Genomic DNA, 20,649 nt, shown 5'->3' on the forward strand with positions numbered 1-20,649 from the left:
CTGGAATTCCCTCCCTAAAACTCTCCACCTCCTTAAAACCCTTTTCATTGACCAAGCTTTTGGTTACCTCTCCTAATATCTTCATCTTTGGCTTGGCATTCAATTTTATTTGATTATGTGAAACGCCTTGGGATGTTTTTCCACATTAAAGACATTATATAAATGCAAGTTGTTGTTGAATTATAGGGTTCTATCAAGAAAATTTGGAAGCTATAAGGATGAAGGAATGGGACACAATAATGAGAAGCTGATTGTTATGTTTCTTCATTGTAAGAAGATGAGATTTCCCACTTATTAGAAATAACTTCTCCCTAATTCAATATATGCAGTAATAAGATTTACCCCTCCCCCAGTGCAGCATCTGGCCTGGTACAATGAGAATGCTGCAAACCGTGGAAGCTAATGTTGAGAGAAATTAGTGAGTTCCAATACTGATAGACAGCATACAAACCTACTGGGGCTGGGAGGACTGCTGCTGGAAGCGGCATGAGTTTGGTCAATGCTGCCAGCAGCGAATGAGCTCCAATGCTAGAATACAATTCAGAAAGGAGTCAGCGACAGGTCTGGCCAGCATCGGGAAGTGCCAGCACTCTCTCATTAGAAATAAGAGGCAAGGCTGCTTGTATTTTGTAATTTCTGACTTCACTAATTATCCATCCCAAAAAGAATAAACACACTAATTAAAAATAAATCTTTTATTTTTAACCAAAGCCACATGGCCAAAAGCTAAATGTTTACATTAACTATTCCCAGCCATATTTTTCTGGTAAAATACAGTTACTTTTAAGTTTTAATTAAATTGCGGAATACTTGTGGTCAGCCAAGGCAAGGCAATTTAGAATGTTGAGTTTTAAACACTTCTCCTACAATGCACTATGGTCAGTCAAAGGATAGCCAAAGCCAGTCTAAAGTGGGATTGGGCGGTGCAGTGTGCCGGTTAGTTAGTGGGAACGCAATGTTGCATTCTACGACTCCCATTGGCTGTACAAAATATACTGAATTGGCAGTTGCTGGTCAGAACTGGAACGCAGAGCAGCAGGTGAAAAATAGATTCTGATTCTACTATGGGAATAAGGTGTTAGTCTCGGCCACTGATAGGGGTACAGGAAAATCATAAATAGATAGTTAATAAAGGCTGTGGCTAAATAATTTAAGTCAAAGCAAAGTGTAGTAATCTCAGGATGTAACAATAGGAGATGATATAACGGGGAATGAATGGGAGCCTATTAAAGCAAGTATATTGGTACAACATCAAGGCGAAGGCCAAAAGCTTTTCTTATTCTGTCCCCATGATATGTTTAGTAAATATATTACTTTTCATCAATTCAATCAATTGAGTAAATATATTGTGGTGTCATTATTTTCAAAGTGTTTTGAATATCAAGGGGTCGTTGAAACATAGTGATTAGTGGGAGTTGTGACATAAATGGAATTACCCTAAGAATTACTGCTATGTCTACATATATGTGTAGTGGTATTACAAAAGTTGGAAAAACGTATAACCATCATATATTGAAGAATAGCAAAAGGGTGCACAATTTGTAATTCAATACTAAAATGATTTCTTTTTTCCTTGTCAAAAAATCCTTGCAGATTTATTAAAATTTCTACATGTCTACCAAACCAAGATAAGTCTAATTTGGTGACCAGGTCCCACACATACTGGTAAGATCTAAAATGGAGTATTGCAATTGTCTTTTTGATGGGGGAGAATGACACAACTGTGGCAGTATGTCACTGAAAGAGTGAACATAACGTCAACGACTCTGAGGACCTGGCAAGATGTCTGGAAGAATTTTCAATAGGGTATGAAAGGTAAGGCATGAATATCACTGAAAAGTAGCAGCAGAGGAGATATGAAGAGAAGTAATAGTTGTTAAAGATATATGTAAAACTGTTGTACTGACATAGAGAAATGTTAGAAGGATTGAAAAATAGCAGGGTTATACAAATTATATTATACATGAAGTGATGAGAAAGAGAATGTATTGAAGGAAGAAATTTCCATCAGTCAAATTACCCTGTCTCAATTCTCAGTTATCTTTGGCCCCTATATTTACAGGGAGGGAGCGGGAAACCTGGAAAGGCCGAGGCCCTGCCGAATTTAATGGCAGGTCCTACTAAGGAGTGGACAGGGGAATGTCTATGGATGTTGTTTATATGGACTTCCAGAAGGCAGTCAATAAAGTCCCTCATAAGAGACTGTTAGCTAAAGTTGAAGCTCATAGAATTGAGGGCAAATTATTGACCTGGTTAGTAAATTGGCTGAGCGGCAGGAAACAGAGATAAGGGATAATGTGTAGGTACTCAAGTCGGCAGGATGTGACTAGTGGTGTCCCACAGGGATCTGTATTGGGGCCTAGTCACTGTATTTATTAACGACTTAGATGACGGGATAGAGAGCCACATATCCAAGTCTGACGATGACACAAAGATAGGTAACATTGGAAGCAGTGTGGATGGAAGCATAAAATTACGGAGGGATAATAATAGATTAAGTGAATGGACAAAACTATGGCAAATGAATTTCAGTGTAGGCAAGTGTGAGGTCATCCACTTTGGACCTAAAAAGTATTTCTAAATGGTGAAAGGCTCGAAACATTGGTGGTCCAAAGAGACTTAGGGATCCAAGTACATAGGTCATCAAGATGTCATGGACAGGTACAGGAAATAATCAAAAGGGCCAATGGAATGCTGGCCTGTATGTGTAGAGGACTAGAATACAAGGGGGTAGAAATTATGCTGCAGCTACATAAAGCCCTGGTTAGACTATACCTGAAGTACTGTGTTCAGTTCTGGGCACCGCACCTTAGGAAAGATACATTGGCCTTGGAGAGAGCGCAACGTAGATTTGCTAGAATGATACCTGGACTCCAAGGGCTAAATTATGAGGCGAGATTACACAAACTAGTGTTGTATTCCCTGGAATTTAGAAGATTAAAGGATGATTTGATCGAAGTTTTCAAGATATTAAGGGGAACTGGTAGGGTAGATAGAGAGAAACTATTCCCCCTAGTTGGGGAGTCTAGGACTAGGGGACGTAGCCTAAAAATGAAAGCCAGGACTTTCAGGAGTTAAGTTAGAAAACACTTCTACACGCAAGGGGTGATAGAAGTTTGGAACTCTCTCCCGCAAACGGCAGTTGATGCTAGCTCAATTGTTAATTTTAAATCTGAGATTGATAGATTTTTGTATTAAGGCATATGGGGCGAAGGAGGGTATATGGAATTAGGTCACAGATCAGCCATGATCTCATTGAATGGCAGAACAGGCTCAAGGGGCTAAATGGCCTACACCTGTTCCTATGTCCTCATTAGCATTTTTTTCCCCTGTTTCTCGCCCAGCAACTGGCCAGATTGAGAGCTGGCCGGCTGCCGGGCGGGAAAGTCAGCGGAAAAAGACAGCAGCTGAGGACCACTGGGGATGGTCCCTGGCAATCAGAGATGATCGGGGCAGCGAGGAGGGAGAGAGAGATCGCGGTGTGGGGAGCAATCGGAGGGAGGGAGTGATCGCCGAGGAGTTATGAAATTGCGGGGGAGGTCTGAAGGTCATGGGGAGGTCGGCCAATTGCGGGGAGGGTGAGCATTTGCTTGGGGGGCTGGGGGAAGCATTCCTGCTCATCTTGGCCCACAAGCAGTGCTCTAAAAAGCCCTGGGAAACCCGGCCCACAGCCTTTAAATTCAAATGGCGGCCAAAATCTGAGGAACGGAGCCTCATTTAAATATTATAATGACGGACCCGCCTCTCCAGAGCGGGTTATTCGGACGCCCCCAAACCCGCTGCAATTAAACCAGAAATAGGCGCGCTCGTGGCGAGTTGGGGTTGGGTTTCATATTTTTACTAATGTAACACCTCCCTGTCAGTCCCTCTCCTGCCCAATGTGGGGAGGGTTAAAATTGCCTAACTTATGTTTAAAGGAAAATCTGGCACATAACAGATGGAAAAAGCTTGCAACAGATGATGGGCCATTTAATCAGAGACTACTCATTACATATGAGCAGGCAGTAGTTGACTTATTCAGGAAGGTGAGTTGGATGTTATGGGACAACAAATACTGGAGGGATGTGTTGAACTATTGGTATGTACCAGTTTAAACATAAAAGCCTAGAAATTATTATTGGCATTATTAGAAAACAGATAATTAGCATGTTTGTGTGACGTTTCTTGGTCTGCTAATTTAGTAGTGGTTTTAATCCATTTTAAATAAACTTTTAAAATATTAATTCTCGGGGTGTGGGCGTCACTGGCAAGGCAGGTATTTATTGTCCATCATTAGATGTCCTGAGAAATTGGTAGTGGGCTGCTTTCTTGAACCGCTGAAGTCTGTGAAAGGGAGTTCCAGGATTTTGATCCAGCAAAGATGAAGGAACGGGGATATATGTCCAAGTCAGGATGTTGTACGACTTGGAGGGAATTTGGAGGTGATGGTGTTCCCATGCACCTGTTGCTTTGTCCTTCTACAGCAACAGCAACAACAACTTGCATTTATATCGCACCAATAATGTAGTAAAACGTCACAGGAGCGATTATCAAACAACATTTGACACCGAGCCTAGATATTAGGACAGGTGACTAAAAGCTTGGTCAAAGAGGTAGGTTTCAAGGAACGTTAAAGGAGGAGAGAGGGAGGTAGAGAGGCGGAGAGCTTTAGGGAGGGAATTCCAGAGCTTAGGGCCTAGGCAGCTGAAGACACGGCTGCCAATGGTGGAGCAAAGAAAGTCGGGGATGGACAAGTGGCTAGAATTGGAGGAGGACAGAGATCTCGGAGCATTTTAGGGCTGGAGGAGGTTACAGAGATGGGGAGGGGCAAGGCCATGGAGGGATTTGAAAACAAGGATGAGACTATTAAAATCAAGGCGTTGCTGGACTGGGAGCCAGTGTAGATCACCAAGCACAGGCGGGATTGGTGAACCAGACGGTGCGAGTTACGATACGGGCAGCAAAGTTTTTGCTGAGCTCAAGTTTACAGAGGGTGCAAGGTGGGAAGCTGGCAAGAAAAGCATTGGAATAGTTGAGTCTTGAGGTAATAAAGGCATGGATGAGGGCTTCAGCAGCAAATGAGCTGAGGCAGGGGCGGAGATGGGCAATGTTATGGAGATGGAAGTAAGCGGTCTTGGTGATAGAGAGGATATGGGGTTGGAAGCTCAGCTCGGGGTCAAATAGGATGCCAAGGTTGCGAACAGCCTGGGTGGTAGAAGTCACAGGTTTGGAAAGTGCTGCCGAAGAAGCCTTGGCGAGTAGCTGACGTACTGTAAATTGTACACATTTTAGCCAGTGGTGGAATAGGTGGATGTTTAGACTCATGGATGAAGTGTCGATCAAGCATCTCAATGTGTCGAGCTTCTTGAGAGTTGTTCCGGCTGCACTCATCCAGGAAAATGGAGAGAATTCTTTCACACACCTGACTTGTGCCTTGTGGGTGGTGGAGAGGCTTTGGGGAGTCAGGAGGTGAGCCATCCGCCACAGAATACCCAGCGTCTGTCCTGCTCTAGTAGCTTACATTAAAATAGTGAACAAAGAAATGTCATACAAATGCATTAAATGTTTTGATTAATATCGCCAACGGTAATTTCTGGGCTCATGTATTCTGTAATTTGGGTGATATGTTATATTGTGTCCGTATACAAGTAAGCCAGCAGAACAGTTTTTCTTCCTTTTGGCAATGCAGCATCCAAGTGGGTAAGTGTGCTCGTTCACCCAAAATGTCCTGTTTGCTCTCACCACAGAGCATAGAGAATCCAATTGTCTATAATTATAACCTCCTTTCCAGCTGAAAAGTCCATTTTTTCAGTCTTTCCTCATAATTCAGACTTCCGATACTACAGCCCCAATTTTAACTCTGGGTTTGAGTTCAGTGTGGGGTCAGTGGATCGAGCGTCAAGCTCGCATGGCTGCACTGGAGTGAGACCTAGGCCATTTTAACTCCTGGGCCTCATTACCGCCTCACAGGTGAGTTTCTCACCCAATCCCGGCGGGAATTAGTACCTGGCAGCAGGCGGGAATGAGACTTGAATGGCAGGAGCTCCAGCTGGGGACCCACAGGAACAGCTCATAGCACTAAGATAAGTAGGTCGGGGGGGATGCTTAAGCCCAGGGCAGGGGAGCCCCAAGGTTTCCTTGAGGGCTCTGGAGGAACGTTGCTGCTCTTCCTGGCCCACAGGGAAATCCCCCAAACATTTTTAAAACATACCTTCCCGGCCATCTTCTGGGCCTGATCCTGCTTGTTGCAGGTTTTTCTGGTGGCTCTTGCGTTGGCCATCACTCACGTGACTGCATGTTAAAATTGCATTGGAGTCCTATGACGCAAATAGGACACCCCCATGCATATTAATGAGGTCCTTGCCTGCTTGCGGCAAGGGCATCAAACGCTGCCCAAAACACACCTATTAAATTGTTAGCGGGCTGGAGTGCAATGTGGACTTGCAGAAAGGACGCTGCCACTATTTTAAACCCCCGCACTCCCCGTTCTCGTTGGACGCAGAGTTAAAATTGGCTTTTAGGAATCAACTTTGTGCTTCTTCTCTGGACCGCCTCTGGTGCTTGAACGTCTCCTTTGTGTCTCGGTGACCAGACCTGGACAAAGTACACAAGTTGTGGTCTGACTAGTGCAGTTTCAATATGACTTCCTCTGACTTGTACTCTGCTGTTTTGACGATGCTGTTCAGCATTCTATTTGCTTTGTTGTTTGCTATTCGGCATTGGTTCTCATGTTGAGCGTTGCGTCTGCTAAGATCCCTACTTCTCTTTTTTAATTTCATGCTCACTATTTCAGCACAATTCATATGTCAGCCATTTTTCTTCCTATTAGCAGTAATTTACACTTAACAGTATCAAATTTCATATGCCATTGTTCTGCTGCCTTGTATATTTTGTTTAACTCATTTTGTATTTCCTAATTTGTTTCCTCAGAATTAACCATCTCACTAGTTTAGTATTATCTGCAAATTTGATCAATTTGCACTGAGTTTCAAGTTCAAGAATCCAAGTTGTTGTCAATTGGGTGGGAAGGGAGGAATTTCCTTGGGGCTTCTCCCACTGTGCTGTGTTTGGCAGAAACTCATTTACATGCGCAAATGCAGTTTCTGCGCACTTCTGCTGAAGTTACGGTGAAGAAGCGGGGGTAACCTCAAGGAAATTCACCTCCAGAAGTAGCAGTGGCACCCCACTTAGCAACTCTTTGCCTCCACTCCAATATTACCCTTTTAACAAATACCTCCTGTTTTATACCCTTCAGCCAATTTCTTATCCATTTTCAGGATTTACCCCTAATCTCTACGGCTTTGATCTTAACTAGTAGCCTTTCACAGTCTAGGTACAATACATTGTAAGGTTTTCTAGAGTCCATTTGGGATGGCACTTCCTCAAAGAAGTTAATGGGATCAGTTAGGCAGGATTATCCCCATCTCAATCCATGTTGACTAGGTTATTATTGTACAGATAATATTCAAGTTGACTCCTGACAATAGATTCTATTAATGTACAATGATGTAAGTCTGGAAAAAGTGGAGAACTGAAGGTGATGAACTTAAAGTAATTAAGATTAGTAAAGAAAAAGTACTGGGGAAATTAATGGGACTAAAAGCGGACAAATCCCTTGGACCTGATGGCCTACATCCTAGGGTTTTAAAAGAGGTGGCTGCAGAGATAGTGGATACATTGGTTTTGATCTTCCAGAATTCCCTTGATTCTAGAACGTTCCCTATGGATTGGAAGGTAGCAAATGTAATCCCGCTATTCAAGAAAGGAAGGAGAGAGAAAAAAGGGAACTATAGGCCAGTTAGCCTGACATCAGTAGTAGAGAAAATGCTAGAATCTTTTATTAAGGATGTAGTAATAGGGCACTTAGAAAATCATAATATGATTAGGCAGAGTCAACATGGTTTTATGAAAGGGAAATCATGTTTGACAAATTAGAATTTTTTGAGGGTGTAACTAGCAGGGTAGATAAGGGAACCAGTGGATGTAGTATATTTGGATTTTCAACAGGCATTCGGTAAGGTGCCACACTAGAGGTTGTTACACAAGATTAGGACTCGTGATTGGGGGCAATATATTAGTGTGGATTGGTTAACGGACAGAAAACAGAGAGTAGGATAAATGGGTCATTTTCGGGTTGGCAGGTTGTAACTAGTGGGGTGCCGCAAGGATCAGTGCTTGGGCCTCAGCTATTTACAATATATATCAATGACTTAATGAGGGGACCGAGTGTAATGCATCCAAGTTTGCTGATGATATAAAGCTAGGTGGGAAAGTAAGCTGTGAGGAGAACACAAAGGGATACAGACAGGTTAAGTGAGTGGGTGAGAAGGTGGCAGATGGAGTATGATGTGGGGAAATGTGAAATTATCCTCTTTGGAAGGAAGAATTGAATAGCAGAATATTTTTTAAAAGGTGAGAGACTAAGAAATGTTGGTTAACGAAGGGATTTGGGTGTCCTTGTACATGAATCTCAGAAAGTTAACATGCAGGTATAGCAAGCAACTAGGTGAATGGTATATGGCCTTTATTGCAAGGGGGTTGGAATATAAGAGTAAGGAGGTCTTGCTGCAATTATAGAAATTTACGCCACAGAAGAAGGCCATTCGGCCCATCGTGTCTGTGGCGGCCAAAGAAGAGCCATCCAGCCTAATCCCACTTTCCAGCTCTTGGTCCTTAGCCTTGTTGGTTACAGCACCTCATGTGCACATCCAAATACTACTTAAATGTGATGAGGGTTTCTGCCTCTACCACCCTTTCAGGCAGTGAGTTCCAGATCCCCACCATCCTCTGAGTGAAAAAATTTCTCTTCAACCCGCCTCTAATCCTTCTACCAATCACTTTAAATCTATGCCTTTTGGTTATTGACCTCTTCGTAAGGGAAATAGGTCCTTCCAATCCACTCTATCTTGGCCCCTCATAATTTTATACATAAATTAGGATATGCCATTTGAAGATTGAACTCATTCACCTTGACAACTGGTAAGATCAGTGAACTTCTTCCTGCACTGCACCCATCTTCTTGGAGCTATATTTCTAGAATTGACCTCTGCCGCTACTTCCTCCCACTGCCTCCTGAGCATATGTCTGGAGGACCTCCTGCCCCCCTGTGGATATAGTATGTAGGGCTCTGGTGAGACCTCATCTGGAGTACTGCGTACAGTTTTGGTCTCCTTACCTAAGGAAGCATATACTTGCCTTAGAGGGATGCAACGAAGGTTCACTAGATTGATTCCTGGGATGAGAGGGTTATCCTATGAAGAGAGATTGAGTAGAATGGGTCTATATTCTCTGGAGTTGAGACGAATGAGAGGTGATCTAATTGAAATGTATAAAATTCTTAGAGGGCTTGGTCAGGGTAGATGCTGAGAGGAAGTTTCCCCTGGCTGGTGATTCTAGAACTAGGGGTCATAGTCTCAAGATAAGGGGTCGGCCATCTAGGACCGAAATGAAGAAATATTTCTTCACTCAGAGGGTTGTGAATCTGTAGAATTCTCTACCCCAGAGGGCTGTGGATGCTGAGTCGTTGATTCAATATTGAGATCGATAGATTTTGGGACACTAAGGGAATCAAGGGATATGGGGATAGGGCAGGAAAGTGGAGTTGAGGTAGATCAGCCATGATCTTATTGAACGGCAGAGCAGGCTTGAGGGGCTGTATGGCCTACTCCTGCTCCTATTTCTTATATTCTTAAGTCTGATGGGCCTGCAGTTGCTTACATGTGCATTTTTGCTGTTTATAAAAATGGTATGCAAGCCTTCTCATATATATGCTCTCACTGTTATTGTGAACACTTTAGGGTCTAAGTTCCAAGAAGGAGTCTTAAACCACACGGACTGCAGCGGTTCAAGAAGGCGGCTCACCGCCACCTTCTCAAGGGCAATTAGGGATGGGCAATAAATGCCGGCCTCGCCAGCGACGCCCACATCCCATGAACGAATAAAAAAAAACCCTTTAGTTACACGCAACCAAGAGAAAGGAATTCTGAGATCTCTTAGAGGCCCACACAGAACAATTGATATTGTGAAGAGATGCCCTCCACCAGTGACATGTGGAGTAGCACAGGAGCAACTGATTAAGATTCATGTAGGTGGTAGTTCTGTGTCATTTAGCTTTGCAAAAATAACAGTAGCCATCTCTGAGAGCGATGAGTCCATAGAAAGTCTAGCAAAGGAGCCCTCTGGTAGAAATGTAGGTCCATTACATTCAGTTGCAGATAGAAGTTGTAGGGTTTTTGAATCCTGTGCAGCTTGCATGTTGGATATGGAGTCATTCACCAGTACTACTCCCTCAGCTAGAGGAGCACTTTTTGATTTGACTGTGCAGCTCCCAATGCTGCATGAGTTTCTCACTGATGACCTCAACAAGGTGTTAATGAGCAAATATTTTTTCCTCACTTCTCACAAATTTTATTAATTCGGGATAAAACACCATCTATTAGTGATTTCTAATAACAATACATCAGATTTTACTTGTGCCTATCTTGACACTAAAATTAGCTGAGAGGAAAATATGGCCCCTTGTCTGTATTTTGGCAGTTCTCAGTTTTAGCATATGTTTGAAGTAAGGAATAATTTTAATATTATGTAAAATGGTATTGAAATAACAAAAGTTTATGACATCTTAATAATGTATTCTCAGCAGTAGAGATTGAGTTAATGGATGTGCATGTTTGCAATTACACGTACTGTAAAATATATGGTTCATTGAATAATGGATGATGACGAAGGACTACAGTTAAAGTTGCATTTGGAATATTAATCCAATCATATGTGATTACAGAAAGGCAGACATGTCAAGCGAGAGAAAAAAATAGAGACAGTATGAATGGGGCATGTACTCCTGGATTATCCAATTGATCCCACCATGCATCATAAATCACTTGATCTGACTGGAAAATTGGGCAGAGTTCTGTGACACTGAATCTTCACCTGCTTTTTTGCCTGCCTAGTTCTCAATCCTGATTTCTGGTGACTACAGAAGCCATCCCCTCATTTTTAGTTGATTCTATGTGAAGGAGGAAAAACCTTTGTAATATTTCACTTTTCCCCTTACTTCCACCTTGTTTGCACTGTTTCCTCTTCTCACCAATTATTTTGATGTTTGCTGTTGTACGATTTGCCTGCCATTTTTTCTTCAACATTTCAGGCAGGATATGATGGGTTTCCCTTTGGGAATTCCTGTATTTTTTGGGGGAAAAGATTAAGAGCAAAGAAGGGATTCCAGGCTGGTCAGGCAGTATTAGAGTCACACAGCACCCACCTGCTGGTATTTTCACACCAGAATATACAGGCAGAAGCACACATACAGGTAAGGTAGTGTGGTGGTTATGTTATAGGACGAGTAATCCAAGCGCCTGGACTAATAAACTAGAGAATGTGAGTTCAAATTCATGGCAGTTTGAGAATTTGAATACAGTTTTGAAAAAACTCTGATAATAAAAAACTGGTATTAGTAAAAACGCAACTGCTTCACTAATATCCTTTAAGGAAGGAAGCCTGCCTTTTTTATCCGGTCTGGCTTATATGTGACTCCAGTCCCATACCAATGAGGTTGATTCTTAACTTCCCTCGGAAGTGGCCTAGCAAGCCATCAAAAACCGGTTTTGTATCAAAAATCACTGCCAAACCTGCAACCTCCACTACCTAGAAGAACAAGGGCATCAGGTGCTTGGGAACACCATCACTTCCAAGTACTCCGCAAAGTCACACACCACCCTGACATAATCCTTTCATCATCACTGTGTCAAAATGTTGTACGTCCCTACCTAAAAGCATTGTGGGAGCACCTTTACCACACAGGCTGCAGCAATTCAAGAAGGCAGCTCACCACCACCTTCTCAAGGGCATCTAGGCATAGGCAATAAATGCCGACCTCACTAGCATTGCCCACATCCTGATAATGGAAAAAAAATTCAGAGGAGCAGTGCTTGTAAGACTTCAGTTCAGTGGAGAGCTAGGCAACATGCTGCAAATGGACCTACAATCTACAACCCAACTCCACCACAAGCCACTCTTAAATTTTTGCTACAAGTCCTTTCGGGCAGCTACTAGAATATCAGTAATATTAACCAATCATTTGTGCCACATGTATAAACATGTAAAACATGAATAAAGCAAATCAAGGATGCAATGTTTGCTAGAGCAAACGGATTCATCTCCTTCCCCGCGGACACTTGGTAGTGGCATGACAGAGTACTGCAATTTTACAGAGTGGCAGGAAGCTCGATGATCCAAGGAGTCATAGATTGCACCCTCGTGGTCCTACCTGCTTCCTTGCTAAAAAGTCACAACCTGCCAGGTGCTCCATGGTGGACAGCAGAGTTGTGAATCTAGTGTCCTGCACATGCTGCTAGTGCACTTCTGTATGCAAAACATTACTGCCTGGTATGACCGCCCCTCCCCCCACGGGAAAGTATTCCATTCAGTATGAAGCCCATTTGTCACCAGAAAAGAAGAAAAGAAAACTTGCATTTCTATAGCACCTTTCATGGCCTCAGGATATCTCAAAGCCAATGAAGTACTTCTGACGTGTAGCATCACCAGATTCAAATAAATGTTCTCTCCCTTAGGAACTGCCACAATGCTTCATTTTTAAGATAGTCCACTAAGGTAGCTCCTGTGAGATTAAGGTAGTCCTCTACAGCCGTGACATATGACACGCGTGATATCCCAGGATCTGAGCTGATGTTTGACGATCCAAGGAGTCATAGGTTGCATTTATGGTGCATTCATGCACCAGAATAATAATCCAGCATGGTATGTTGAAGGCATGCTTCAGATGCCTAGCATCTGGGGGTATTGTGCAATATAAACCTGCTAGAGGATCATGGATATTTGTTGCATGCTGCACAACTTTGTGTTACAAAGAGCCCTCATCATCATGGCCCCAGAGGAGGAAGCCCTCCACAGTAGCAGCAGCCTGAAGAGGGTGCAGGGAGCAACTTGTTAACATTTGCAAGGCACGTTCATTCCACTCTCAGTCAGGAAATCTTCTCTTGACCTCCACATTAACAGGCTAGTTTACATCTTCCCCTTCTCTCTGGAAATATGCCATCATCTATAGACCATGTTCTGTGTGCAGCAATTCATCAAACTCCCATTTCTGTGACCTGATGAAAGCAACTTCCAAATCTATGCAAGAACCATGTCTGTATGTGCAACAACTTTGGTGCAACTATAATTTTAACGTGAAACCACATTGTGTATGTGTTTAGTGCTTCTTACCACAGTATTTCCCCTTGCTGCCAGTGAATGAAGTATGTGCTCTCGACCCCAATGTTATGTTTCTCTTAGGTGCTACTTCAGTAGCAAGAATGCATGAGTTTGCTGGGTGCTGTGATTCAATATGAACCCTCCCAGGACTGATGTAATCCTTATCCCATTGCAGTTAATTCCTCACCTGCTGCCGGCTGCACCTCTTACAGGCAGGTCCTATATCCTTTTGGCCGCATTGGAGGAGATTCATGAGTGAGCACACAAGTGCTGCACTATCATCTGTGCTCATTCCTTATATGCCACTAGTACTGGGCATTGCCTCCACATGGCCACTGCTCTGTGGGAAAGCGGACCCAATCATCCTGTTTGACAAGAGCATAGCTTTCTGTGATCCTTGTCTGCAATGTAGTCTTTTGGAGACTGGAAGAGATAGCTGCCTCCAATCTAGCACCCTAGACTTCTATAGTTGCACCTTGAGCATCGATGAAAGAAGTGTTGAGTCCACTAGGGCCTCTGTCATGGGAACTTCAGCTGCAGATGTCCCTGAAGCTGCCAGGTGCTCCATGGTGGACAGCAGAGTTGTGAATCTACTGTCCTGCACATGCTGCTAGTGCACTTCTGTATGCAAAATATTACTGCCTGGTATGACCGCCCCTCCCCCCACCCCCACAATGCCGCACCAATGTTTAATGTTCTACAAAAATTGTTCTTTTAAAAGTAGGACCCATGCAAACCAGATCCACAAACTATTCAGCCAAAAAGCTATTCAATCTGCCCCTCCTGCCAGCAATGTTAACTGTAGCTCCATCTGCTCACTCATTTTCCTTATGTTATGCAGTGCATTCCCTCTGCCTCACTCTCCAACTCCCCAAGATGGATATCTCTCCGATGCCGCTTGGAAGGATACAGTGAGTGATAACATGAAGTGTGAAATGCTGGTAGGGCCGGATGTACTGGGCACTGCATGTTCTTGCTCAAGTACATCTAGAGGGGGAAAAGAGGTTGCAATTTTTTCCTAATGAGCAGCGTTCACATGTAACTTTCAGTAAAATGAGTGTCATGAGGATTTCATGATCTCGTTTGCTGATAGTAAATGTGGGTTGAAATAGGATGAGAAGGAAGAGAAGAAGTTAATTACAAACCAGCAGCTGACACATGCACTCCTACTTCCCCATCTCTGACTCCCTCTGTGGTCTCCTTCCCCAAGATTTGAAGAGCTTCTTCATAGGGATCAAAGGTCAACGGTTTAGGGGCTGCCAGCTGCATAGTGCTTGCTAGTGCATACTCTAGCTTTCGTTTGTGTCTGTCTATCTATCTATCTGTCTGTCTGTCTCTCTCTTTCATCATAGGCTGTGCTGTCTTTTGAAAAAGGACAAAATTAGAATTACCTTTGATTACAGTGGCATAAAGTAAAACCTGGGTGTCAGCATGCAACCCATAAGGGGTGTGATGACCGGTACATACATCAAGAAATTATATTCCACACAAAGCTTTTTATGGGGTGAATGCGTGCAACATTATGAGTAAAGGAGTAATTCCAAATGAAGCCTGGGGTTGTCAAGGTTATTGTGCTGCCTCGGGGCATTTATGATAAGCAATTAAAGTGCTAACATAGTGTGGAAAAGTCATTGTAGGTGGCAGATATGCTTAGTACAATGCAATCTTGGAGATTGTGTTTGGCTCCTCTTTACTTGTCTGACCTGCTAACATTAATACATTTCTTTCTGTACTGGCTGGCCGTGTGCTTGCGGTTGAATTGCCCTGGTCACCTGCTTACATTCCTCTTGGACAGCTCGCCTTAAGGCCATGTGACACTTCATGCCAAAGGTGGCCTCCCTCATCTGCCTGGCTTCCAGCACTATGACTTCTGCTGTTCCATCTGTGAACATGGAGGTTCTCTACCCTCATGAAAACCTGCCAGATATATTCTTTGAACTTTATTTCTAAGAATGTTGATGGTATCTGCTGCTTTCAGTTGCTGCAATCCAATTGCACCATGGACAAGCACTAATTGTTGCATTGAAATAAAAACAGAAAATGCTGGAAATACTCAGCAAGTCAGGCAGCATCTGTGGAGAAAGAAACAGAGTTAACGTTTCAGGTCGATGAACCTTCGTCAAAACTGGAAGAAGTTGAAGATTAGACCGTTTTTAAGCAAGTACAGAGCCAGGGAAAGGGCGGGGGAAAGAAGGGGAGGGAGAAAAGAATAAAGGGGAAGGTCTCTGATAGGGTGGAGGGCACGTGTGATTAAATGACAAAATGAAGGCAAGGAGGGTGGTAATGGGACAAGTAAAGAAAGAAAAGATGGGGCTAGAGGAGCTGTAAGTGGGAACATAGGAACCATTGTCAGCACTTGCTGTCCGAAAAAATGGGAGCAGTGGTTATGATCTGAAGTTATTGAAATCAGTGTTGAGTCCAGAAGGTTGTAAAGTGCCTGATCGAAAGATGAGGTGCTGTTCCTTGAGCTTCCATTGAGCTTCATTAGAACAGTGTAAGAGGCCAAGGACGGAGGGCAGAGTGGGAGTGGGACGGGGAATTAAAATGGCAAGCGACCGGCAGGTCAGGGTCACGCTTGCGGACGGCAAGTTTTGGTAATGGTTCTGATCCCATTTAAAGCTCCTCTAAACCCATCTTTTGTTTCTTTACTTGTCCCGTTACCACTCTCCTTGCCTTGCAGCGTCATCCCTTTTGTCATTTAATCACTCCTGCCCTCCACCGTAGCAGAGACCTTCTCTTTTGTTCTTTTCTCCCTCCCCTTCCTCCCCCCGCCCTTTCCCTGGCTATGTACTTACTTAAAAACTGTTTAATCTTCAACTACTTCTAGTTTTGACGAAGGGTCATCGACCTGAATCGTTAACTCTCATTCTTTTTCCACAGATGCTACCTGATTTGCTGAGTATTTCCAGCATTTTCTGTTTTTATTTCAGATTTCCAGCATCTGCAGTATTTTGCTTTTGAATTGTATTGACTCTGGTATAATTAACAAACGAAATTCTAGTTCATAATGGGAATTTTTTTAAAAATTGAGTTTGACAACAAATTACTAAATTTGGGGGTGATATTCCACTTGAAAGCAATTTTTAAATTGACTAACTGTCATGAAATAATGGCTATTTGAACAGTATTTATGCCAGTACAAAGTTTTGCACTTGATGATAAGGGTTTTATGCTGCTGGACAAAAAATACCAAATGAACTAATATTTGAGAGGCAGATTCAATGAACTACTAGGTCTCCTGAATTATTCTGTGGTATACTTGTCTTGGGTGAAAAGGCACTCTTGAATCGGGACTTTATTTTATACAGATTTGATGAAAGTAATTTTTTGCTCCAATATACAATGGCCTAGATCTTCTACTTGGCTGTTATATCAGCAGAGGTGTGGCAGGGCGCACATTCCGCGGTCACAATGATGCACCTTGGAGGATTGTACGGCGTAGCCTCTGTGATAATTAATCTTGCTAATGGTCAACTGGACTGGTTTTCCAGCCTGTTAAAGTTTAAGTAGCCACTTTGCCACTAATAGCAATGTTGGATGTCAGGGACAAGCAGGTGCTCCTTGTGACCAGCGTTGTTAAGGTGCAAATAATGGGAAACATATCCTATGATGTATTCCCCATCATTTCCTTGTAATTGTAATTTGCCCACCCACACTTGGGTAGACATATTATATACCCGATACCACTTTTGGTGGAAAATGCCAGAGGTGGTGGCCGGCAGGGAACCAACAGAGTAGCACCAGAAGTTTCCGCTGCATTCCACAAGAGTTACACTGTCTCCACTGGAAAATCCAGGCTAAAGTGTTTGTGAAAATAAATATCTCTAAGTAGTACTTATTTCTGTGGAGCCATTATTTATAAATAGTATTGAGTGGCGAACACAATAATGCACACTATGGCCCCGATATTAGCGGGGAGGCGGGATGGTAGCGGGGGGGTCGATTGGGTGCGTGGGTAATCTGCCCAATAAAATTTCTGTTTCCCACGCGATTGCGGGTCAATTGGAGCCACTTAACGTGGCTTCCGGGTTTGCCGTCCGAAAGCTGCGCAGCGGGCGGACTGCGCACCTGCATCACAGGCTGTCAGCTGGAGGAGCTCTATTTAAAGGGGCAGTACTCCAATGGCTGCTCCTGGAGCAAACACCACACAGCACAATGGAGCAGCACAGGGCAAAGGCTGCTCTTAGATTTAGTGATGCCTCACTCCAGGTGCTGCTGGATGGGGTGAGGAGGAGGAAGGATGTCTTCTACCCTGCGGACGGGAGGAAGTGGCCTGCCTCTGCCACCAAAAAGGCCTGGCTCGAGGTGGCAGAGGAGGTCATCAGCAGCAGTAACATCTTCCGCACCTGGATCCAGTGCAGGAAGCATTTCAATGATCTAACTAGACACAGGGACGTGAGGGCATCTCTGAGATAGTGTCGTGGGTAAGTGCGGGAATGTCTGCGATGGAGGGAAGGCTAGCCTCCATGGAGCTTCAAGCATAGCTCACAAATGAGTCCATCCAAGCCCTGACAATGGCCGTTCGGACTCGGGGCGAACAACATACTGCCGCCTTAAACAGGCAGGCAGATACACTAGCACTGGCCTTACACGTGTCCTCCAAATTGTCGTCCAGCAGAGTGGTAGGAATGATTTGGGCCTGGCCCAGTGGAGGGATGATGGCGAAAGGGGACATGGAAGTGGGGATGCCAATCAAAGCACCCCCACATCTCACCCGTTGCCCCCCTCTGAACCAGTACCCGCAAAGCTGCCTCCTCTCCAGGTGGCCGAGTCTGCCCCTGGACAGGTGCAGGTGGAGCAGTCTTTGGAGGGTTCCTCACGGGCACCAAAACCCAGAGGGTGTATGCCCAAAGCATCTAATCGGTCAGGGCATGAACAAGAGCAACTTGCCACTCCCTCTGCTGCAGCCACAGGGGATGCATCACCTTGATGTAGTCAGAAGTGAAAGGCGAAGGTTTTGTAAACATGAAGGGGGTGCACAAGGGTGTTTGAAGGTTGGTCATGTTTTTCATTTATATTTGCTTTTTGTTAAACTCACATTAAATATTATTATTGTTACCACTACTGCCATGTCTTGGCCATGCTTGACTGGCTTCTGTAATAAGGCCCTTTCGTGAGGTTCACCATGAACGCTGACACTTGATGCCACCCAGTGGGTGAGCCGCTGTTCTGCCCATGGGTTGTTCCTCCTTCTCCTCCTCCTCAATGTGTGTGGCAGATGTGGATGGGGCCTCCTCAAGCGGCACCCCTCTCATGCCATGTTGTGCAGGGCACAACAGATGACTATAATCCGTCCCACTCTGTCTGGTGTGTATTGAAGCGCTCCCTCAGAACGATCAAGGCACCTGAAGCGCATCTTGAGTAGCCCTACAGAATGCTCAATTGTAGACCTGGTAGCAATGTTACTGTCGTTACATCGACGCTGTTGGTCGGTGATGGGGTTCCTCAGAGGTGTCATGAGCCATGTGTGCAGGGGGTATCCCTTGTCCCCCAGAAGCCAGCCCTTACGGGTGTTCGGTGCGTGGAAGAGGGGCGGGATGTTGGATTCCCGGAGAATGAAGGAATCGTGGCAGCTGTTAGGGTATCTGGCATGCGCGTGAAGGAATCTCTTGTGGCGATCACAAACGAGCTGAATGTTGATGGAATGATAGCCCTTATTGTTGATGAACAGTCCTGGCTCGTGTGGAGGTGCTCGTATTGCTATATGGGTGCAATCGATTACACCCTGTACCCATGGGACGCCAGCCACAGCGTGGAATCACACCGCCCTCTTCGTCTGGCTGAGGTCGTCCATGGGAAGTTGACATAGTGTGAGGACCTGCGAAACAAGCCGTCGGTGACCTGCCTTATGCCCTTGTGTGCAGATGACTGAGAGACCCCTGCGATGTCCCCGGTGGCACCCTGGAATGATCCGGAGGCGAAGAAGTTGAGGGCAGTGGTGACTTTCACAGCAACAGGTAAGGAGATGCTGCTCGGCCCAGCCGGGAGCAGCTCAGCATGAAGGAGGCTGCAGATGTCTGAGACTACCTGGCGACTGACTGAGCCTCTGTATGCACTGTGCTTCGGAGAGGTCCAGGAAGCAGAGCCTCGGTCTGTAGACCCTGTTGCGAGGGTAGTGCCTCCTGCGACGTCGCTCTCTCTGTTGTTGCCCTCCGTGCTCTTGTGCAGTTGCCTGTGGCGCAGCACTGTGTTGTGGAACTCCACATGGCGGAGGTGGACGCCGTGCCTGGCGAGGCAGGTGATGTTGCTCGTCCTCGGATGTAGTGGCGAATGCAGCCATGGCGCCCCCCCATCCTGACGATGTGAGTTTGAGGGGGTCCGCAAAGTAGTTAAATATGTTTGCACAGCAGAGTTTTGGGTGGAAAGTGAGAGTTTTGATTGAAAGCACAAAGGTCTTGCAGCCAAAACTTTGTCTGAAGAGACAGTGTGTCCTGCTGCAATAAATGACATTTTCTCCCCACCTGTCAAATAAGCATTTGTGTCTCCCACTGGCTGCTGGCTGAAACACATCTGTTGCAGCTGGGAGTGTTTCCCACAGCACGGGAAACACGCTGAGGATGCTTCAAATCGCATTCCTGCCAAAATGTCGAATCAATCAAATACTTCAAGTACCTCAACTATCTGACAAACTGCAAATTATCATCCCGCTGGCTTTAATTGCCGGTGGGACTTCCGCATTTGGGAGGCGCGCGCGCACCTGAACGCATCATCGGGGAACCCGGAAGTCAGCGGGTTGTGGCTGGGCTCCGAACCCGCTCGGCATTTCTGCAATTTTCGGAGCCCCCCCCCACCATCGCACCCGCTCCTTCACCTGAAAATCGGCCCCTATATGTGCAACAATTCCTCCTAGCATCTCAATGCAGTACTGCCATATTCAGAAAGCACACATTAAACATGGATGAATGTGCAAGATATACACATATGGGAGAAATTATTGAACTTTTGCAGTTGGCTGGACACCTTCTGCATAAATACTGTAATATTATCAGGACTCCCAGGGAAAAAGAGCACCAAATTGGACAGACAGTTCCAGAAACGGTAATTGTAACCAGGCGATAAAGCAGTCATCGGGCTGAATGGTGCAGTCTTCCTAGGAACTGGGAATGAAAAACTGATACAGAAAAGAGATAACTTTTTACTTCAACAATTAGAAAATATTACAATCCAGTAAAATATTATTAATTAAAAAAAAATATGATTAGTTGTAGTTATCTCCTCTACGATCTAAGGCAGTTAATCAACCAAATAGATGATCTGTACAAAATAATTGAAATAACTTCTGAAGTGTCGGGCATACCATCATAATTTTGTGTAATAAAGGCAAAAGGTAAATATTAAATGGGTTCATTTGATCCCATTTGCCCATTTGATCTAATTCTTCTATCAAGTGTACCATCTCTTCATTTAGCTTTAGCGTCTACTTGAACAGGCAGGCAGGATATCGGTCTCCTGTCTCAT

At 44.5% G+C, this 20,649-nt stretch overlaps 1 long non-coding RNA gene across 5 annotated transcripts in view; it reads left to right on the plus strand.

Annotated features, from left to right (window-relative positions):
- Positions 1–20,649, plus strand: part of LOC137327133 (uncharacterized) — a 41,749-nt gene that overhangs the window by 20,056 nt on the left and 1,044 nt on the right. For all 5 annotated transcript variants that reach the window (XR_010964366.1, XR_010964364.1, XR_010964367.1 and 2 more), the window contains one exon: positions 19,056–19,148. This is a non-coding gene — a long non-coding RNA (uncharacterized lncRNA). The remainder of the gene's footprint in view (positions 1–19,055; positions 19,149–20,649) is intronic.

This window comes from Heptranchias perlo, chromosome 11 (assembly GCF_035084215.1).
Source record: "Heptranchias perlo isolate sHepPer1 chromosome 11, sHepPer1.hap1, whole genome shotgun sequence".
Lineage (NCBI taxonomy): Eukaryota > Metazoa > Chordata > Chondrichthyes > Hexanchiformes > Hexanchidae > Heptranchias > Heptranchias perlo.